At 28.0% G+C, this 18689-nt stretch overlaps 1 protein-coding gene across 1 annotated transcript in view; it reads left to right on the forward strand.

Moving 5' to 3' along the window:
- The window catches only part of LOC107166231 (lachesin-like), a 249005-nt gene that overhangs the window by 158408 nt on the left and 71908 nt on the right, over window positions 1-18689 (forward strand). The window lies entirely within an intron of this gene.

Below are 18689 nucleotides of genomic sequence, written 5' to 3' on the forward strand. Positions count from 1 at the left end.
CATGCAATGTTTTTGGAAAAATTGATTAACCATGCCTTATGCAAAATGCGTCCTAATTGAAAAATAAAATATTTGTTTCAAAATAGAATATATGACAATATTTAAATATAATATATCTTATATATCCTAGACTGACAAATCATCTCCGTTCAGAATCGTTTAGCATCATTATAGGAAAAAATTTAAGTGCATTTGAATTTTAAATTTTTACGAAATAGCGTAACGATAACGATTTATTCTCAAACGATTTTAAACATTTGCTATTATTCAAAAAGTATAAGTCGTAGATCCTTGAAAATTTTACCATTTATTTAAATTAGCATTTTCTTTACATGATTTAATTTTCAAAATATTTTGACTTTTTTTGAGGTATTTGTAGACAACTGAAATTTTCAATTTTATTTTTCTGGAAATTTTTTTTTTTGAAGTGTCGATAAAATTTATTTACCCCTATCAAAATACTTGAATATTTAATACAAAGTTTCTCATAAGTTATCCTTATAGTGATTAAAAAAATATAAGAATACATAGGTACAATTTTTTTTCATAAGCATTTATAGTTAAAATTTTTACAAAATCTGTCGAAAATTTGGAAATAATTTTGAAGTTGAAAAATCATAAAAATTTTTCTTTTTAATTCTAAGATTTGAAAATTGAATACAAGGCTCGTAACATATTTTTACAACGGCAGTTGCAAAATAAAAGGAATACATAGTCACAGTTTTATTTATAAGCATTTAAAATTCAAATTTTGACAACATATTATGTAAAAATCACGAAAATTCGTAAATTATTTTATGCTAGAAATTCATAAAAAATTTTCCTTTTATATCTAAGATTTTAAATTTTATACAAGGTTCCTAATATATTTTTACAATAGCAGTTGAAAAATAAAATAAATTTATAGTCTCACATTTTTTTTATAAGTATTTACAGTTCAAATTTTGACTAAATACATAAAAATTACGGCAATGTTCAAATTATCTTAGATAGAAATTCATAAAAGTTTTTCTTTTTAATTCTAAGATTTGAGAATTTAATACAAGGCTCATAATATATTTTTACAATAGCAGTTGAAAAATAAAAGAAATGCATAGTCACATTTTTTTTACAAGCATTTGAATTTATATTTTGACAACATACGTAAAAATCACAAAAATTCGGAAATTATTTTAAGCTAGAAATTCATAAAAAATTTTCTTTTTAAATCTAAGATTTGAAAATTTTTAATAATCTATAATATATCCTAGACAGATAAACCGTCTCTGTTCAGAATCGATTTTCGTATACAATGATACCTATCATTGCATTCAAATTTAACCTACCCTACTCAGAGGTCCACCCCACCCCCTAATGTACAGCAGAGCGATACCCACTTACCCGCCTTTTTTTATTAACTTCATTTAAAACAAACAATCTATAATTTAAATTTACAATAAGAATCTATACGGATGTATGTTCATTTGTCATGCAACGCATGAAAAAAGAATCCACGCAATAGTGATACTTTATAAAATAAATTTATTTAATTTAAAGAATATTTTATATATATTATAACTTTATAAGTAACACAAAAATATTTACTGTATTATGAAATAATGCCCGGGTACGCCTAATCGGATCAAAATTAATTTGCTTTTTGAATTGATTTCCTCTGTAGCTCTTATATTTTTTATCCATTCAATATCTTCAACAATGTACGTCAGATTTAATAACAATTAAAATTCTGAAATAATAGATCAGAATGTCAACGAACATTAATTTTCATATGTAAATACTTATAGAATTACGTTTAAATTCGAATGTCACACTCAAATTTACAAATCTTGAAACAATTTGTAGGGTATCATACCGAGCTTTCCGAGTTACTGGTTTTTTCGAGTTTCGCAATTATTTGTTGGTATTTGTATTGCAGTGTATTGTTCCGTAATAACCTTATTTTAATTTTAACCCGTTCAACTACAAAGAGTTTATTTCTTAAATATTTAACTACCTATAAAAAACAATTTTAATTAGATTAAGCTCCTACTCAGTACTCTTAAGAAATGAAATTTTTTTCTACATCCATAGCCAAATACCATACCATACCAGCAGTAATTTAAATTAAACATTTTTTTTTTTTTAAATTAAAAATTTTATATTTGTCTATGGCTCTAATTAGAAGAAAACTTATTTTTATTTTTTTGGAACTTACGTAATTTTCGGAATAATACAGCTCGCTTTGACTTGACTGTATCTTAAATACAGCCTTGGGTCATTGTAGTAAGACACTTTAAAACATAACAGTTATTTCCAATTATACGTAAAAATAACGGTATTAATGATATTATGTGGTTTTAAAAAATCTTCAAATATAATTTATTATTTTAACCGTGGTTAAAAAATCACATACAATTATTTCGAGTTTAAGGAAAAAAGTGTTACCGTTATTAGTGGCTTACATGTCTAACTGTCTTATTGATTTTATCTATAAAATGTACTAAGATGTTCACCAAGTTTTGAATTTAAAGATTGAGTGGTGTCTTCTAGGAATGCAATATTCATTGCCTGTATAAATATCTAGCTAAATTTAACCATTTCCAGACATGTGTTTATAATATCACGTCAATTGACTGTATAATGTATGCATGTGGTAATGTTATACGTTTCAGTTTGGAAACTACTTAAATAAACTGCACATGATAGGCAAATATTACATATATATATATATATATATATATATATATATATAATATGTAACACGGATTTAAAGTGAATACAATAAACTTTCTTATAATGTGTTCTTGACAGCACTCTAATCGCCTATTATCCCATATATGAGAATAGTAAGAAAGTTAAATTTTCGTCTTAAAACCTCACGTGCACGACCACATCTAGCCAGGATATGTGGGCTAGACCAGAGGTGAGATGAATGATTTAATTAATTTTAGAAGGCTACCTTAAATGCGTATGAAAACCATTTATGCAACACGTAACATCTTTGACTTAGACAAATTGCACCGTAATCTTCGTCGCATTATCCGAAGAGCTTTGCCAACAAAAGTTCAGCGGTGCTGATGGGATGTAACAGTATTGATAATTACTTACTTATCTGAAACTAAGCCGTGTTTATGTGACGACAATATCTGTTTCCAAAATGAACGATACAAGTTGTCCAACAACAACCTTCCTCAGTTTCCCTCGGGGACATAATACGAGATTCACAGACAATTTCAAAATGTACAGGAAACTAAATTCAGTTATTATACTTGTCAGCTATATATATATTTATGTATAATACATATATTTTCGATCATTATTGTTTCATCACTCATACCCTGATACTTATCCTGTTAATTATACCAAAATCATAACTACAAGTACAATAAAACTATTTCATATTAATTATTTCATTTAATGTAGCGGCATTTGATTATTTTACGTAGATAATTATTTTAAAAAAAATATTATTTATATTTTATTATTTCGTTCAACATTCATATTATAATACAATTATCAAGCAAAACTTTTCTATGTCTACGCGAGGCTGTTATTTATTCACGACGTGGACTGTAACCAAAAAACTAATTAAATAACACGCAGAACATTCGATGATTTTTGTTTCACGAGATTAAACCCATACACCGGTAATTTTAAAGGGAATCACGCTGCTAATTTAAATGATATATACTATAACTCGTTTCTATTCGTTAGTTTGTCGAACTAAATCACATAAATTATTAAATTATAATTTTTATTTATAATTTATAATAACAATAATCACCGAACAAAAACGAAATCGCAGTGGAATTAAAAATTGTGAGCGCTAACAGTTTTAATAATAGTTAATAATATTTATGTGTTGGCCTATAGTAGTTTGTTATAAAACACATAATAATTAATAACGTATTATATTCTTTTATTATTGTGTCGTTATTTATACCCTCACAAGTCGTTAATTTGAATTATCGCATTAAATAAGATAAGTATTTAGCGCTTTCCCGTATTTCAATTTTGTCTATCGAATGATGAAATCAATTTTCTGAATAAAAATGTTATACTAAGAAATAAATAACCAGCAAATGTAAAGAAGCAATAAGTTAAAAAAAGTTAAAAAAAAGTTAAAAAAAAGTTCAATAGCTAATATAAATTTAAAAAAAATTATTACTGAGACTATTAACTTAAACTATGTTGTTAAAATAAACAACAACAAGGAAAAAACGATGTGGTCTTTGTTTGAAACTAAAACCTACTTAAGATTAGAATATATTTATATATATATATATATATATATATATGATATGATATAATTATATTACATTTTAAATTAATAAAACAGTTTTAACAAAATAAGGGCATAATATCAGTTTCTTCGCGTCGCTGCCACATTTGGTTTCTTTCTTATGGTAGCTAATTTCGATTTTATAAACTTGCATAAAAGCATAAAATATCCAATAAAATAAAAATTTCATCACTTTATATGCAAATCTTGAAAGATATAAAAAATATACCAGTTTTGAATTCGATTACAATTATTGATTTTCAAAAAATTAAACAGGTTTAATTTAGATTTTTAAATTGTTTTTCTTTCATCATCAATTTGTATTTTTAAACATTCGTGTTTACTGTTTATTTTGATTTTCATGTTATCTTATTTTTATTTTTTAAATTAAAAAATTAAAATACTTGAAACCAGTGAGAAAAAAAAGAATGATAAAAAAAAAGAAAAAGAAGAAGATGAAGATAAAACGTAATGTGTGTAAGAGAACTACTCTCATTAAACAATGGTATAAATTTATAAAAAATAAAGGAGAAAACGATCAAGTCTTTCAGACGAATACAAACCTAATTACGCTAAAAGTGTGTAATGGACATGTATGATGTACATTATATTAATATAATATAATCCAAATAGATTAAATTGGTTTCGAGAACAATTGCTTTCTTCATATCACTTTCGAAAAAAACGTCATATAAATGACAATTCGTGTAGACTCAATTTATTTATAAATATAATTTATTTGTTAATTTTTAGATATTAATAAAAAAAATTCATCTATATTTTTATATAGCATTAAAATATTACGTATTCGTTTATATTTTACAAATTATAAGGAACACATCAATACTTATGTATTGTTTCATCAGATTTAAATAACATGGTTATAAAATTCAAATAAATTCTATACTTTAAGTCTACATTACAATATTATCTAACCAAGTCGCCTCAATATCCCAGTTAGAACGAAAAAAGTTAAAGTCTCGTTGAAAACATGCATCGAGTATTATACTTAAGTTGACTGTTGGCAAATTGGTCATATGCGTTTTACTAAATTATATTCCATCGAATATATGTACAAAAGTTAACGTTTTATTTTTTTGATTTAGTAAATAATATCAGAATTAATAAATTAAAATATGACTTTTTATAAATAAACTTTTCTCAAAATATTAGATTAAGCTCTTTCTACTGAATTTAACCAATAAAAGAAGAACATATTTTATAGTGCTTCATGCCTTAACCTTATATTATTTTTATTTCCCCACAATACGTGTGAATATATTGATTATATTTTATGCACGAACGCATTTCTGTCTGTAATTAAAAATAATATGAGCTTTGCAATATAAAATTTTAAGACCAACTATTAATTTATGAAAATTACTCATTTTAAATTATTATTATTTAAAGAAACCAACTTTAAAAAGAAATCTGTAGTATTATACGATATTTGACGGGACAAATTTTTGCACAGGTCCATTGTTAACTCTGGTTACACTTTTAAAGTTTTCACACAAAAAAAAATAGCAAAAAAACACAAGTATTTGTAAAACAATAATAATGATAAAAATAAATTATATTTTTTTACACTGTTATTCTCTAGGTAATTTATATTTAGCCAAGAAAAATGAATAAATTACATCCAATATAATAGAAAAATAAACAAGTTCGTTTTATCAGTTGCTTGAAAAGTTATGGTAATGTTGAAATTTTGACATTCTAGAAACACAATCTACGTTAAATTTTCTTCCTCTCAACGTTACGCTATTATATAAATCAATTGAAAAGTAATATATTATAGAGTTTATAGAAATAAAATTATGTATAAAACTAGCATTTCGCTTTATAGTATTCATAGCTTTAATACACAATTTCAAAAACACTACTATTTAATTATATTAAAAACCTCACACAATTGCATAAACAATAATGATATGTATAAATTATTGCAATAAATACACTGGTCATTGACTCAAATATACAACAATATTTGACACTTACCCACCCTATCGAATCAATTGAACAATTATCGCTCTAAAAAATCAAACTTTTCACTATACCATCGGCAAACCATTTGTTGGTGTTTAATATTCTCTTCCCATGTAATTAAGACTAACGAAGATATTCGGAAATTTGTTTGATTGAGAACCAACGATATTTTAACAACGCTTTAATTTGGCAAAGTATAATGTAGCAGACGACGATTCCCTTAGAAAACCTATAATTTTTAACTTATATATTTTTCATCAAATTTACACCCACCAACGCGTATTTATATAAGGATAGATATATCAGATATATTTTCGATGGAACTTTTAAATAGGTACTGCAGTCACTTTATATTTGTGTAATTTTTCTGGAGGAATATGTCTATATATATTTCGATTTTTTCAATGTATATGAAAATAATTACCGACACAAATTTTTTGTACCGAATTGAAAGCTTTATGGTAGTACGACGTGTACATACTTTTGATTCACGAGCATTCGATCTGCGTTCAGTCTTTACGGAAATAAATCACTGTCTGAACAGAAACCAAACATCTTTAGTAAATTTATATCGGTACACCACGAGTTCAATATTTTACGCTAAAACAAAAACTAAAAGTAATACGCACACGCGCGCGTTCATCGCCATAAACCAATATCGCATCGCCCTCGTCTTCCCGTACCATTTTGCACTTTTCCGCGGGAGCGAAAATTGAACAACCCCTGTCGTGAGTGACATAAAGTTTGCAAGAACGCAAACTGCCGAGAGGAAAATATACAAGCCGTCTGATATGATTCGCATATAAATAATACGTGTCTAACCGACAACACAGTTAAAATGTACGTTTGAAAAACAAATATATTTAATTATGACATATTATTTAATAAAAACGTCTGGCCTACGTCAATATTATGATTTCATTTTGTTTACTTTTTATAAATATTACAAGTATCAACAAAGTCAAAATATAATAATATTCTAAACGTGCACTGGCGAATTGCCTAACCTATTCCTAATAACAAGTTATTATGAATACAAAAATACAAGTTATTATCCTGCGCATGTGTGAGCGTGAACGTAATTTACATCGACGTCTCATAACTATATAACTTTTTTAATTTTGAACTCATTTTCCATTTTCCATATATATGATCCAATTAATTATTACGACGATTCACTCACTACCACTACCACATAATCACCACCCTCGCATTGGAAAATCCGTGGGGGAAACATAGTTAAAACGGAATGGTTTAGACAACTTTTTTATTTTTTTGGAGGATCCCAACAATGACGATATAATAATAACACGCGAACCGAAACAAACTTAACAACGAGACGCGTATTCGTAATCCTATCGTCGCTCGCTTCTCGCTCACCCCTTCGGATAAACTATCGAATTCGGCCTCTTAGCATTTTAACGGATTTAAAAACTTAAAACTTAATCCGATAGTTTGTCAAATTACACTTTGTTTTTAGCAATAAAAACCCTGCAGATAAATTAGATCACTTTCATCTGTTTGGTGAACTTTTAAAGTTTTCATTATTCATAGTGGAATTCATTAAATATACCGCAAAACATACTCGCTGTCGTTTAACAAGGCGCTGTAGCATTAATTCGTCTACATGCTTTTATAATACGTGCATATTAAAACTTCTACGAAAATTACTAGCATGTATACATAACAAAAACAATATCATGTCAATGCGTCCATATTGAGAAACATTTCATAATGAACGTATATATAGGAATTAGGAATAAATAAATTTATAATGAGCACACAGTTCGCTTTGACCGTTACACTCAGGAAAACAAATTGTAATAATCGACCATTGTGAAATGATGGTCATCAGACGCATGAGATAAAAAAATATTTGACGAAAGGTAGTGAAATCCTATAGTGCTAATATAAAAACAATTATACTGACTATAATAATAGAAGGATCTAGGCTTAGAGGAGAGGGTTCGGCGTTTAAATTATTTCAAAAAAACACAATCTGCGTATCATTATAATTTGTGACATTTTTTCGCAGCGGACACATTCTGATTACTGTCTAACACCAAAATAACGATCATACGACCGATATATTAAGATTAAAAGATACGTTCATCTACCACGCAAGTTGCAAGCCTTTTGCAGAACACTCATCGACTCACTTAGCTCTCGTAATATTTTATAACGTCATATCTGCACGCAGGAGAGCGGTATCTAAACAAGTCGAGGGTTTATTTATAATTTTTATTGTTGGTCGACGAATCCGATGAGGTTAAAAGACGTCTCTAAAGGCCGGAGCTCCAGGCGTTATTATTCGGGCCACACACACACTGAGATTTCTATTTTCAATAAAATATTTGTCGGTCTACAGTTTTTGGTTTAATATAATATTCATATTATGATCAGTAGCCATACCTGGAACCGACGAAACGAATGAACCCTAAACAAAAAAAACTCGAAATACGCCGGCCGACGGTAGGTATGCAAACACTCGGGAGACGGTGCGGTGCCGCGGTAACACGTATGTGTACACACGCGTCGTCAAGTCTGCGGTACACACTGCACGTGCGTACGCCGAATGTCAAATCTCATATGTTTATGAATTTCGTGAAATTCCCACGCGGAACCGATGCCGTCAGCTTTGTCGTCAGATTTCCCCGGGGTTGTATTTATTATTATTATTATTATTATTATTACTATTATTATTATTTGTTATCCTATATTATTTCTTTTCCACACCACAGCCACGGTCGATCCACGCTGCAATATTCACTCTCACGACCGTAATCGTCAGTGTCCGCAGCCGCAAAAAAGTTTTCGTAGAACTTCCGAGACGGTTGTGGCGGTGGATGTGGGACTTCGTACCGACGAATGACGGAGAAAAAAACTACCCCACCAAATACTGAGCGACAAAACACGTAACACGTTTTTCGTCTTTACACGTAAAATATTTTTTATATAATATAATGATATGTATATTTCATTACCTGCCGTTCCCGTGAGAGGTTGTGTGGTGGTATTTTTGTGTGTAGTTTTCGCCACTGCGACCACGCGCCCATTGTAACGTTATTACCACAGTATTGTGATAAAACACACCTCCTCCCTCACCATCACATTATCCACGCGTATTGATCTCCTCCTCCCCGAAATCTTCCAAGTCGGCCACCCTTTTCTTCCGACAACGCAAACGCACGTAAAAAACGAATAAACAAAATGTAGTTATACTACGAGTTATTGCCGCACTGTCCGAGTTTTCACTTAAAAAAAAATAAATAAACGTAGTTCTCGGCCCGTTCAATATTTCAGCGCGTTATTCCACAAAGTTAAAGTTGTGATTTTCGAATACATATTTTATACGTCGAAAAGATTTCAACGGGAATCCTCCAAAATCATTACCAAGTGTTTAACGTCATAAATACGGCAGTCCTTGCGTCATAATACTGTCACTTTTACACCTTCATGTGGACATAGTCGTGGCCTGTGGTCGGGGGAGAGTTCTCTCGATAACGCTATCGAAACGCACACTGTGTACAGCGTCTTGTCATCTGTGTATCGCCGTTTATTGAGCATCAGACGTGCATATGATTTAACATTTTGGTTTTTTGGTTTTTTTTTTTTTAAGAAATAACCCTCGGCAACACGGCCATTGGGATAAGATACATTTTTTTTTTTTTTTTTGAAAGGTGTTACATAATAATAATAGAAAAGGTTTAATAACAATAAATGTCTAAATTATATAAGTATAATTATAATAAGATTGTGTTTTTTTTTTAAATGATTAAATAAGTTTGTTCAGTCCTGTCCCCTGGAGAAACACGAATATGCCTGTTGATTGCGGAACAGATCCCAGTATATCGTATACATTTCTAGATAGATTATTGCGATTTCTTGCATCGATGTATATGCAAGACATTCCGTTAAAATGTGTTTAATTGCAAGTTCGAATCCACATGTCATACACGAAGGGGGCTCATTTCGGGACATTAGGTAGCCATGTGTTATTCTGGTGTGGCCTATTCTTAGCCTGTTGATGATGGTTTCCTTTTTTCTATCAAGATTAAACATTTTAATATTATTATTTATACGTAAAACGTGATTAGTTGCTTCGCGTAACGTGCAAGACTGTGTTCGCTGAAAGCTCAAACTTGCAACGATTGTGTTAAGCACACAAACTTGGGGATTCTTCGGTTTCGAGATGGACGTGTCATCGATTAAATACATTGTGGGCCATCTCAAAAATAAAAACTCTTTACTTTATACGCAACGAACTCCGGTGACGATGCGATTTGATTTTAAATTATTTCCACCAGATGACTCTAAAGAAACGCATGCGTGTTTTCGAAAAGTATGGAATGATATAACTGGTATGTTATGTAATATATTATAATATGATCCACCAAGGTTCGAAAAAACACAGCTCCCAAACTAATCATTGAGATTAAATCTCTTGATTGCCGGACGAACTGAACTTTCAAATCACACAAACCATACACCACTTAAATAACGTATTGATTTTATTTGTTTCAAAACCATTCTACTGGCGGCTATCTACTACACAATTACTTAATCCTTTACTACAATAAATCGGTGTTACCTATTAAAAATAATAAATAAAAAATATATAAATACCAAGCAAATTCTTAAAACATAAATACATTTTGGCGCAAACAAACAGTGGCATATACCGAAAAGCTTAAGGGGACTCCATTCCCTTCCTTATTGGCAATGTTATATTATAAATCTTATATAGTATCAGGCGGAGTACAAACCATGATTTTTCTGAAAACGGTTTTAAAGAAACGTTTTGTGTAGTATAAATTATTTTTAGAGATTACTACGATTACGGGATATAGTAATAACAACCTAATATAAGACGATGGATATAAAGTTCTGATTTATTTTGTTTAGCATCCTCTCCCCTTCCCATTAATAATTCCTAGGTACGCCACTGTAAACAAACCAGATTATCTAATAAAAACAAATTACCTATAACCGTCTGTTGTTTACGCAAAACTATTATTTTCCAAATCATCAAATACATATTATACCCATATCCTGTAAAATAATAATATTATATATTATGCTACTAGATTCCTACTTTGTCGATATCGCATCCGTCCGAGAAACAATCTAATCGGAAGTTGTCGTGGCAATACAATAATATTTCTGTATCTGAGTAAATCAAAATCAGTAAACAAATATTTTCAATAATAGAATTATGTAACAATTTAATATGCGCTCTCGACTGTATTACAAACAGTATAAATCAAAAAATTGAATTTTCTTGGACTACATTATATAGTTTTATCTCAAATAGGATTTACGGAGAAGAGCATGACAAACGTTTTGGAGGAGCAGGACGATAATTTATCGTCCCCCCTTTCTCCGAATTATTATATATTCATTTAATTATTTTGCTCATTTAATTACAAATCTAATTATTATTTTGGTTACTAATGTTTGTACGACATCGCAAGATTTTCATTATTTATATTTATTGGTTTGATGTTTCTCATGGATGATTTTGTTTAAATAATACCACCATCGTAATGTACTTTTTTTATTAATAGCTTAAAGTGATAACTATAGATATATCCCAACAAATATGCAGTATAGTAAAGTACAAACTAAATTAGATTAAAACACAAAAAAGATACTATATAGTATATAATATGATAATAAAGGAGTGACAAATAAAAATTAAAAAAGGTTCAAAAGCCCATTAAAATCTACAAATTACAGATGACGTTTTTGAAAATTAAAATTATTGTAATAATATTATGATTAATGAGGTAGAATAAAAATTGGATTCTGGAAAAATTGTTTGTTTAGAACAGCTGTGAGGAGCGTGATTAGGGGATTAATCAATGAAAAAATTACGTAGTGTACTTGAATAAATAAAAAATAATAATATAATGCATGCAAAATTATATAATTATATAAATACAATATTTCACAAGAATATAGAAAAATATACAAGAAACGTAATACTCGATAACGACTACTATATGCTAAAATTACAACGATGTTTACTCATTTTCATTTTCATATAAATTACCTCTACAATACAAACAGATTTTTTTCACTTCCATTAATTGTCAAAACGTAGTTGTTATTATCTTAATAGACGTATTATGATAATGGTCAAACAATTTGTACTAAAAAGCCATTAATTAATGCATAAAATAATTACACAGCTGAACGTTGTACAATTTAAATATTTATTATACACCAATAGAAAATAATTAGTTCTTAAATTTGTAATCGTGCGTGTAAGGTATTTTAATTTTAAACCCTACTTCAATTAAGGATTAACTTCTGATAGCAGCGGTTCGTCACTTTTATGCATTTTGTATTTAATATAAAACCACTCCAACTGACCAATCCGCACACGTAAGAACCACACACGCGGTGACCCACTTACTTGCGTATTTTTTTTTTTTATATTAGAGGTGGTTTATGCCAGAACATAATATTACATAGTAAACTTTTATACTTAACTGTTATTTATGATGTTTAAAACTTTTGTCAGGAACATTTCCCTTATATTTTCTAACGTATTATTCACCCGACTGTTACCCGTCTCCCATTTAACAATTGTTTTACCGCTGTAAAACGTTGTAATTAGCCATGTCATTTAAGTTCTCCGTAGTTTTTTTTTTGTTTGTTTTGCATTTCACTAACCGCATAAAACATCTGTTCGGTTAATCACCACGAGTTTATACACACGGAATATGATATATTCAAGTAACGTCTTGGGATGTAATTATAAAAAAAAAACGTTACTCATTTATTTCTTTAAATAATGCAAATCATTTTTTTTTCTTAAGTGATATACAAGAGTTCAGTATAAAATGTTCAAGGATTATAAAATTTAACATTCAATTTTAAATAAATTATGAATAATTAGTAACAACAATTCTAGGCAGAGTTTTCATATCAAAAAACATAGTGGAGATTTCATACCAATATGAGTTTGCTAAGTTTTATTACATCACTTTATAAAATTATCGTTTTTTTGCCATTTAATCGTATTTCTACGAACATTGTTGTTTAGGTACAATATTGATATTTAGAATTATAAAATAATATGTTAACATATCCACTTTTAATAGTATTAGAATCACGACTATAAGTCTATAATGTTAACAACACATTTATCAATAGCTGAACTCTTTTGAATAATATCACAAAAAATATGATAAAGTTATGAATTAATAATATTATTGTATATTAAATAGGCACAAAATAAATCACATATATATAAACAATTAATCAAGACACGGTCAAATCATAATAATTATCATGATGATTTATAGATAATATTATGTTCTAAATTAATTTTAATAATATTTTATTAAATATAACTATTTAATTTGAAATAGGTATACGGAAAAAAATAATAAAAACAGATACAATATTACCGTATTATTGAGGTATAATAACGAGAATAATGTAATTTTACAAAAAAATTATCATTTTTGTTGTATGATACAATTTATTTTTCAGTTAGTTAATACATTTTTAAAAGATTATTTTGATAAATGAAAAAAATCACTTTTAAATCTATAATGCCGAAATATCATCAAACCTCGTAGAAAATCATCTCAATTCTTATCAACCTTGGTATAAAGACTGGGGGATAAAAATCAACGAAACAAAATCCATCCACTGTACGTTAACACTAAAGAAAATATTCCGCCCTCCCATCTACCTCAACCATGTACCTCTCCCAAATACCCAAAATGTCCGATACCTTCGTCTACATCTAGACCGCAGGTTAACTTGGGCAACTCACACACACAACAAAATACTTGCCTTAAATAATCGCTCAAGTTATCTCCTCACATCTCAACACATCAACTTAAAAAACAAGCTACTATTATACAAAATCCTATTTAAACCGATTTGAACATACGGTATTCAACTCTGGGGTGCAGCCAAAAAGTCCAACTTAAACAAAATCCAAGTCTCCCAATCAAATTGTCTCCACCAAATAACCAAAGCCCCCTACTATGTATCAAACGACACTCTACATAGAGATCTAGCCATTCCAACAGTCCAAAACGTTGCAAAAACTCCATTGTAATCCCCTGATTTCCATGCTATCCACCAACGCTATTCCTGGTGACTCCAGAATGCATCTTAAACGTACCTGATGTCGTGACCAACTCATCTAAAATTGTATATACCTCTACCTCCCCTTAATCTTAAATACTCTCTCTTGCTAACACATAAAAATTCTAGCCTAACATCCTAACCTTAGGTGCCTTAAATGGGTGAATTCTTATTTATTTTACACTCAAGCCATGTCACCTCCATCACATACGCTTATTGTAAAATAATATTTACAGTCAGTGCATTTAATAATATATGACAAAAAAAAAAATTATAATGAATATTATACCTATTAAATAACCAGTACTGATAAATATATATAAAAGTTATGAAACTTTTTGACACAAGTTTTATATTTTTTAAATCTTCCTGTATTAATTATTATTGCTCTTGTAGAAATTTATGGTTTGTAGTTACAGTATAAAAAATAATACCATATTTGAATTCTTTGATGTAAATTATTCAAGTTATATCAGCTTGGAAGCTACACTGCAGTATGTATTATACTGTCGTAAACAATGTTTATAATTTCTTCATATTACTGGATAAAGTTTATACAACTTTTCCTGAATATTTACTCGTCACTCGTCTATATGCAAAAACATAAATTATATTTAGTAACAATAAAAATTAATAGATGTGCATACAAATGTCTACAGTATTTCTACCATCAATTATATTTAATTACCAATGCTTAAAACATAATTAAAAAATAATACATCAATAAACACAGTTTTTAATTTATATCTAAATTAAACTGCACTGAAATAGTTATTGAATATAGTTAAAAACTTGTTGGAGTAATTAAACCTACAAGTGATAACAATAATAAAAATGATGACAGGTTAATTTTTAAATACTACATAGGTAACAAAAAAATAAATAAAATTCTATAATAATTTATCAAAACATTATAATTAAGTAAAATATTAGGTTTTTAACTGAAGTAAGTTTAATCGCTTTGTTTATGAGAATTAATACTAATTGCATCTAATTGATTTTTAAAATCAAATCATATCTATTGTTTAAAAAAAATCATTTTTAAATTTTATTATGATTTCAAAACTGATCGAACAGTTTGATCACACAATATTTGAATTACGATCACTGATTAATGCCAAATTACTAAATCTTTGGTTAAATTGTTATACCGTCATAATAAAAAAAAACATAAGAATGACTACCATTCAATAAATACAATTAAAATCAAATTTCATTACAAAGTGTAAGTACTGGTAAATTATTAGTTTAAAGGACATTCTAATACTAGATTTTGAGATATTATGTTATTGAATATGATTAATCTACATAGTACTATGAATTTTTATTATTATTATAATTATTCATCATACTGCTGTTAACAATATTTTCAAACATTTAATACATTCAAATAAATTCATCGTGATAGATCATCTACTTGTAAATATACATCATCGTATAAGTATATTACCTGCTACTTCCTTCTTTTAGCCACTAAAATTATGAAATATAGAGTATTCATAAGACCACGTCAATAAAATATTTAAGTACCAATAACATCTAACGTTATCGTCCAATTATCCCTTTTCGAAAAATATTGCAATCGGGAGAAAATGTTTTTTTTTTTTTTTATTTGACAGCTTGTTAACGTTCCTTGGTGTAAATTATTTTGTCAAAGCAAACATTTCAATTGAACAAAACAAGTCAAACCTCACCATTTTTTATTTTTTTTTGTGAAGTGTTGACCATGAAATATATACTGATAACATTAAAATGAAATAACTACATCAGTGTCACATTATTTTTAAGTCCTTAGCGTATTCACAACAATATTGAAAGTGGTATTTCGCATTCTTTTATTTTTTATTCTTTTGTTCATCTGGACAAGGTTTACATTGATTCACTAATCTTATAATATTATAAAATTTAAAAACAGATCTCAAAAAAACTGAGTTATGTATTTAAAAAATACATGACCGTCTATTAATAATAATATGTCATTAAATCTAAAAGATAACGTAAACAATAATTTACTCGTTTCTTTTTTCTCAATTCTAAATTTTCCTGCTTGAGCGAGCCATCAAACCTTTGTTAGCAAAAAGTTCATGACGCGGTAAAATCATATCTGAGTTTTCCATTAACCATTGAAAAATATTTAGGTGCAGTACAATCGTTCGTGCGCCGTCTACTGTCCTCACAATATACTAACTTGCGACCTTTGAGTGTAATTCACACTTTAAACATATTACATACACACCGTAACTTTGTAAACTTTAGAATAATAACATGATCGCACGCACGAGACACGAAAGAAAGTACCAGATACGCCGAGTATTTAATAAAATATTTTTACCTACAATTTATGCTATTCGTGATTTTTAAAAACATATCTATCAGGTTAATACATACTACGTTTAATAATATTGCGTATCGATGAATTTTATTCGAAATCAATGAGAGAAGTATTTTGATTCAAATCAAACATTATACATTATAAGTAGTCAAATTTTTTTCACCTATTAGAGAAAGATTATTGTTTTTTTTAAACATAATACCTATGGTACATAGTTGAAATATGATATTTTAATAAAAAAAAGTTTATTTTATTTACATTGTACTACAAAAAAAAAAAAATATTATATGTTATTTTTATAAAGCATTATCAATTTATCTATTTTACCAAGATTTAGTTGTTACACATATATTTTGTTCATATACCTACAATTTAATATTTTACACATACTTTTTATTACCTTTCAACACTACCGTTTAACCCATGTAAATAATTGCACCAAATGTATTTTATTACCTTGCAACATTTTTTTTTCACAATTTCACATATTTTGTGATTTTTTGAGCATATTTCATGATTAGGCACACCTCTTGCCTATACTATTCACGGAGTTATTGCAAACCATATCTCATTTTAAATTCCATGTTTTTCGATTTAAATAACTTTGATTTTGATTGATAAGCGTTTATGTTAAAAAAGAAATGTATTCAAATTATTTTTTTTCCCAAAACCAAAATCATCAGTAATAAACAATAACTAATTAAAAAATGTTATATTTTCCTAGATTAATATGTTATGGAATTTTACCATATAAAATATGTATTTCAAAAAGTTTAGTTATTTTTTAAATAACATATATTTTAAAAGTGATTAACAAAAAAAATGTTTAAAAAACATATGTGAAGTGACCAAATTTACGTCATGTCCCATGATTGTAAACAATACATTTTAATATACTATTAATGCGTTCAATACTAACTTACAGTTTAACTCAATATTATATAATATTATATAAAATAATTGGTTAGTTGTGTTTTAAAATGAATATGCTTGAATTTCGAATTGGTAACATTTAAATTTATATCAAAACAAAACACGAAAATACATTTTATTAAAAAAACTACGTGGTTAAAATCTATTTGAACAAAAACAATACAAAATATTTATGAAATACTTTATTTTAAATACTGTCCATCCCTGATTAATGTTTTTGTTTGTGTTTAACGAGGCTTAATTATGTTGTTTGTTTGACTTTTATGAACGACGTTGTTTTTGATCATTAATAATTACAGGAAAGCGGTTCTTATTAATCCATCACGAATTATGTAGAAAAAAATACAGTTAGTTATTTCCGAAAATTACTATTCATTCTTAAGATATTTAATAATGTTGTATTAATTTTAACTGATATGTTTACGAACACATATTAAAAGAGAAATTCGTTGAATGTTTGAACCGCAATTTAACGCAATTATTTATTTTTAAATATTTCAATGTTCGATATAAAATATTTATGAATGAAATTGAAAATAATATACTTACATTTTATTATCCTTTCACTCAAATTGCATTGAAACCAATATTTACATACACTTCGTTTAAAAATGTACAATACGATCCAAGGTGCAATCGTGCACTATTATTTTATTTTTTTTATTAATTTATATACAAAACAAATACTCAATTATTCATGACAATAATTTATGTTTCATTTCAATTCAACTAAAGTGATCTCCTAGGATATTTTAAATGAATATAGATCATACTATTTGAAGGTTCAGTACCCGTGTGCTCTATTCAATGACCCTCCCTACAATGATGTCAAATAAATATTTTACAAAGACATTATCATGGAATTTTAAATTAATTTTCAAGATTCCCTGAAGACTATTAATTAATTTCATCAATTACACTTATGATTCGAATACCTTCCTTCATAACATTATTAAGTAACTTTTCAATTTTTCAACACACTAAATCACTGATCAATGATCGCCATCGTAGTCTTGTATCCCATTTAATTTAATCTAACGAATGTATTATTCAAAGTAT

The sequence above is a fragment of the Diuraphis noxia genome, unplaced genomic scaffold (assembly GCF_037042655.1).
Source record: "Diuraphis noxia isolate RWA-SAM2 unplaced genomic scaffold, SU_Dnox_SAM2 contig0004, whole genome shotgun sequence".
Lineage (NCBI taxonomy): Eukaryota > Metazoa > Arthropoda > Insecta > Hemiptera > Aphididae > Diuraphis > Diuraphis noxia.